Source organism: Triticum urartu, chromosome 7 (genome assembly GCF_003073215.2).
Source record: "Triticum urartu cultivar G1812 chromosome 7, Tu2.1, whole genome shotgun sequence".
NCBI lineage: Eukaryota > Viridiplantae > Streptophyta > Magnoliopsida > Poales > Poaceae > Triticum > Triticum urartu.
Genome location: NC_053028.1, coordinates 563,206,642 through 563,211,832, shown reverse-complemented (window position 1 = coordinate 563,211,832; position 5,191 = coordinate 563,206,642). Strand labels below are relative to the sequence as shown.

The 5,191-nt window shown below is 42.7% G+C and overlaps 1 pseudogene; it reads right to left on the bottom strand.

Moving 5' to 3' along the window:
• Positions 1-2,210: 2,210 nt before the first annotated feature.
• LOC125519085 lies at positions 2,211-3,542 on the bottom strand (annotated as a pseudogene).
• Between the last annotated feature and the right edge of the window lie 1,649 nt (positions 3,543-5,191).

Here is a 5,191-nt window from a genome sequence, read left to right as displayed (position 1 = left end):
CTTAATATTTTTCTCGTAGTTATGGATGCTTGCGAGGGGGTTAATTATAAGTAGGAGGTTTGTTCAAGTAAGAACAACACCTAAGCACCGGTCCACACACATATCAAATTATCAAAGTAGCAAACATAAATCAAACCGACATGATGAAAGTGACTAGATGAAATTCCCATGTACCCTCAAGAACGCTTTGCCTATTATAAGAAACCGTTTTGGCCTATCCATTGCCACAAAAGGATTGGGCTACCTTGCTGCACTTTATTTACTATTACCATTACTTGCTCGTTACAAATTATCTTGCTATCAAACTATCTGTTCTCGACAATTTCAGTGCCTGCAGAAATTACCTTGCTGAAAACCACTTGTCATTTCCTGCTGCTCCTCGTTGGGTTTGACATTCTTACTTATCGAAAGGACTACGATTGATCATGTACACTTGTGGGTCATCAGGGAGCAGGGCGTACGCGTCGCTGTTTGGGTGGAGCAGCTTGGGTGTCGCGTCATGAGTGGAGATGGCGATCCGCTCCAGTCTTCCATTGCCATTGTCGTCTCTCCCTTTGCTGCAATGATGCCAGTGGTGGTGCACCAAAGTCTGGCATAGAGAAGGCCAAGAGGGCGGGGGTGGGGATTGGGTTTGGTGTGGGAAGGGGAGCGAGGTGGGCGGGGCTAGAAGACGCGGAGCACAATCATGATCGTTCATTCGGCATCCAATGTTAGAGTATCTCAGTGAACGAGAAGCTTATAATGGCTACGGGAATAGCGGTCTGAGGATATTTGCCTCAGTACCAGCCCATGTGGGAGAAAGAAGTGCCTTGGACGCTCAGGTACGACCGAGATGCGCAATCCAACAGCCTAAATCATTGAAGGCATGAGAGAGCTCGGGAAGGGTTCAGTTTTACTTTCCTTAATGGCAGAAGTTTTCTACCATGGCCCGGTTCTTCAACTCTTCTCTTCCGTCTTTGCATATGGATTTTGCATTTGGGGTCCGCCACCACAAAACTTTTCACCACCATGTCGATGAACAAAATAATACTATGCTATCTATAGCTAATAAAAATAAATGCAACATGAATTTCACACACAAGTCATAAAAATTACAATCACATGGCTCTAGCCATCATGGAGAACCATGACACACAGGTAATGTTAATAATTACAACATATAGACATCTCACACATATTCTCATTAATATGATGAAGGCTATATCACATCACATGCCCATCCAACAAAAACCAAGTTATACACCCCTAATCGATTTATGCAAATTTTAATTATCATGGCTGCTAGGGTTTCGAAACAAACCGTCGCTACCTACATTCACCATCAAGTGTTATTATTCAAGTTCCTAGATTAACATGCGGGGTAGATGACTCTCCGATATCTTTTGCATGTACTGGTGGAATGTTTTAGGCCGTGTATGACTAGGACTCATGGCCTCTTACTAAGAACCTGCAAGGCTTCCTTTAGGTAACCCAAACCATATACCGATTAGGGTAGTAGACTCCTTGTAGAACCCAAGGGCATGCGTATACCTTGGTCTACATGACTCTTAGATATGAGAAACATTGTACATGGATACACTAGTACGAATAGACAACAATAATGTTCACATATAGTTTCAAAAACATGTTGTGGTTTTCTATGTTTGCAATATTTTTATGTGGTACTAACATACAAAATTAGTGCGCATCATATATTTTGAGTTATATTCTATTTAATTTAATGAAAAGATACATTAGCATGTATTAAGAAACACTTCGATTTACTTCAATATCACACAATCTTACGGGTTGTTACTTTTTGTTGGTAACTTGTGCAATAAGTAATTGATGCTTCTCTCTCAAGCCAAAGTTGGACCTAGCTACATTAAATTTGAGTTTACTCAACGAGCATACCCTTTCTCTAAAATCAAATTAATAATGTTTGACATAACATCCTAAAGTGGGGCATTACTTAAAATCCATGTTCTTCTTAGTTCATCGCCGGGATACAAACCAACATGCTTTTGTATCAGCAAGAACATATTAAGTATTCAATGATAATAAAATCATTCGACATGCATATTGTTGCCCAGAAGAGGTTTAAAATACCAAATGAAAAAATACATAATTGAAATATTACTAGCTAGATTGTTCACATATCACTTAATGGCAACTACCAGAGTCCATACAATGTGCTAGTATCGGCACCTTGCCAACTAGAAGAACACTTTTCATGGAGCGTCGACATCATATCCACCATTTTCCATGGACAATTCGCCTACATTAGTGCCATTACAACCCAAGTAAGCATTACCCTGTAGGAATTCTTCATAGTATGACTGATCAGAAAGAGCATAAGCCCAGTGTTCGTAGCCAAAGGGGTCCTCAACAACGAAGTTATTGCCACTGGAGTCGATCAACATGGAGGAATCCTCTAGGTTGTGCTTGAATGTTGAGTCAACACTTCCATAGTTATGTGGTTTCTCTGGTATGTCGTGAGGACATGCACAAGTCTGAAGGTCCAAATCTAGCTGCAAAGGTAGCTCAGGTACCTGATCAGGAATTGGTGGTAGAAAAAAGTCCAACCGTTGTGTCGACGATGATGGAATAGATTGGGACACTTGTGGTAACATCATATGAAAATCTGGTACCAGCATGTGTTCCGTTGATGTTGGTATTGGGATCGAAAGCTTGAATGTTGAGTCAACACTTGCATAGTTATGTAGTTTATCTAGTATGCCGTGAGGACATTCACAAGTCTGATGGTCCAAATCCAGTTGCGGAGGTAGCTCATGTACCTGATTAGGAATTGGTGACAGAACAAAGTCTGAATGTTGTGCTAAAGATGAAGGAGTAGATTGGAACACTTGTGGCAACTTCATATGAAAATCTGGAAACGACATGTATTCCATTGGTGTTGGTATTGGGACCGAAAGTACTAGATTTTGGGAAATATGGTGAGGAGATGATGATTGGGATGGTGAAGCAGTGGTCTCCGGGCTACCCCATGATAGGCCTCTCGGTGGTAGCAGGTTTTTGGTTGCACTTGGGCCATTGATATGCAATTGATGGCCATGATGCAATAGAGGCAACTGATGCCTAATGTTCTCCTAGACACGCGACATGTCATTGAAGAGCTTATTGAGATCTTCTTCTTTGGAGAATATGAGATTTGATGTCATCCCACGGTTGCCAACTTGGATCTCCTTCATACGTTGGATGTATAGTTTAGTTCTCTTATACTCCATTGTATACTCATCCTCCAACTGAGCCACCTCAGATTATAGTTGGCCAATCCTTGTAGCCAGCACACCACGAGTGGACGTATTCGTTGGTGGAACCCCATCTAGGAAACCATTAATAATGGGGTCAGCTGATGGTGTCCCAAATGAGTGCATCTTTCTGATGTTCGTCTCTAGGACGACGGCGACACTCGCTCCAGTGAGGGCAGTGAGGTCAGCGGAGCACTTGAACAAACCAACGCGCCGCTTGAAGAAGGTGACGGCACGCTCTTTTTAATTGTGGATGTACTTGATACCCAATCTCCTCTCCTTCCTTGGCATACTAAAATGGACAACTGGAAATCAACTTTCTACTACGAATATCTAGCTAGTATGATCTAGAGAAATTGGTGTGAGATATCAGGATATGGGAGCCCCTTATATAGAAGGGAAAGGACCATTACGATTGTGTATCTTCTCTACAATACTACCGGAGTTTACTAAAAAAGTTTCATCTTTGTATGGTTGGGCCCATCTGTCATGGACATTTAGAGAACTGTGTATGATAAATTTTGGTGCTCATAAAGCTTTTCGAATGACAAAAAGGGAAGTTCTAATTTTCCCCTTATCAGTAGCCCCAAGTTGATTAAAATTTGATGTTACCATTGCTATTTGAGTAGACTATGTTTCTATATATCTATTATGAGCAATGGCATACCCTTTTTGTGAACATGCTTTTATATGGAAACTATTAATGATTACCCAAATACTCATATATCAATATATTCCCATCCTTGTTTGGAAGTAAAATATTGATATGTGTGTACATGTTCCCACCCTTTATTTGAAAGCATTAAAGAATTGCTATATTTTGTGTACCTACATCCTTATTTGGAAACACTAACGAGGAGTTAAATCGAACAAAGTTTTATTTGAAGGCATGATATAAATGGCCCTGCCACGCCACAAAACAAGTCACATCCATGACATTATGGCTCGAACGGAAAAATATTATGTCATGGATGAGACACTTCTACGACGATAATTGTGACAAAAACACATATCATCATAGATGCGGTGGGCTCCTACTTCTATGCCAAAAAATTATAACAGAAAATGGTATTTTTGTCCTAGGCGGGCCAGAGACGGACCTGTATGACATTCTTTGGTCCGTCCATGACGTAAAAATTTGTGGTAGAAGTAAGGGCGACGAAATTTTTAGGGAGTTCTCGGTATACGGTAGGGGTGGTCAGGCCCAAGCGACCAAGTCGTTTGCGTGTTTCTCTCGTACGCACGCGTGTGTGCGAGCCGTATTCACTAACTGACCTATGCGAGGTATTTTCTTACTAAGTCTGAGCGATTGACGCCTTTGCACTAAGTACTAAAAACGACCGATCCATCCCTCGCACTATGTACTGACCTCGATCGATACCTTCACTGCTAACTGAACTTGAGCGATTCCTTCGCTACTAACTGAACTAGATCGATCCTTCTTGCCGCTTACTCAAGCCGATTAGACCCCACGCGAGACGTAGCCAGCCGATGTCGGGTTGCCTCTCGATGAATAGTGCATGTTGCTGCCACGCGCATGATATAGATAGACATGAGTCGAGACTCATCGCTCGAGCCCCTTGTGCGAGACATGGTGAGTTTACCTAGCTGGTTAGTTGGCTGTGGATGAACAGTTCACGTCGTTTCCGCCCACTCTTACGCCCGACCCCAGCAGGTGGGTTGGTTGTGGATGCGTAGTACCCTGGCTATGTGCAAGTGGTTGGCACTAGATGAAGAGGAGCCTGGTCGATCGGGGAGGCCGTAAGCAGTTGCGGATGAACAGTAGCCCGTGGAGGCTGGGGGAAGTCGACGATGGATGAACAGTAGCCCATGGAGTCTCGTTTTGCAGTACGCCACACCCCTCCCGATGAACAGGATGCATTTCGACCGTTGGAGGTTTGCGAGAAGTCCGTTTCCTCCATTTTGTGGTACGCTAGACC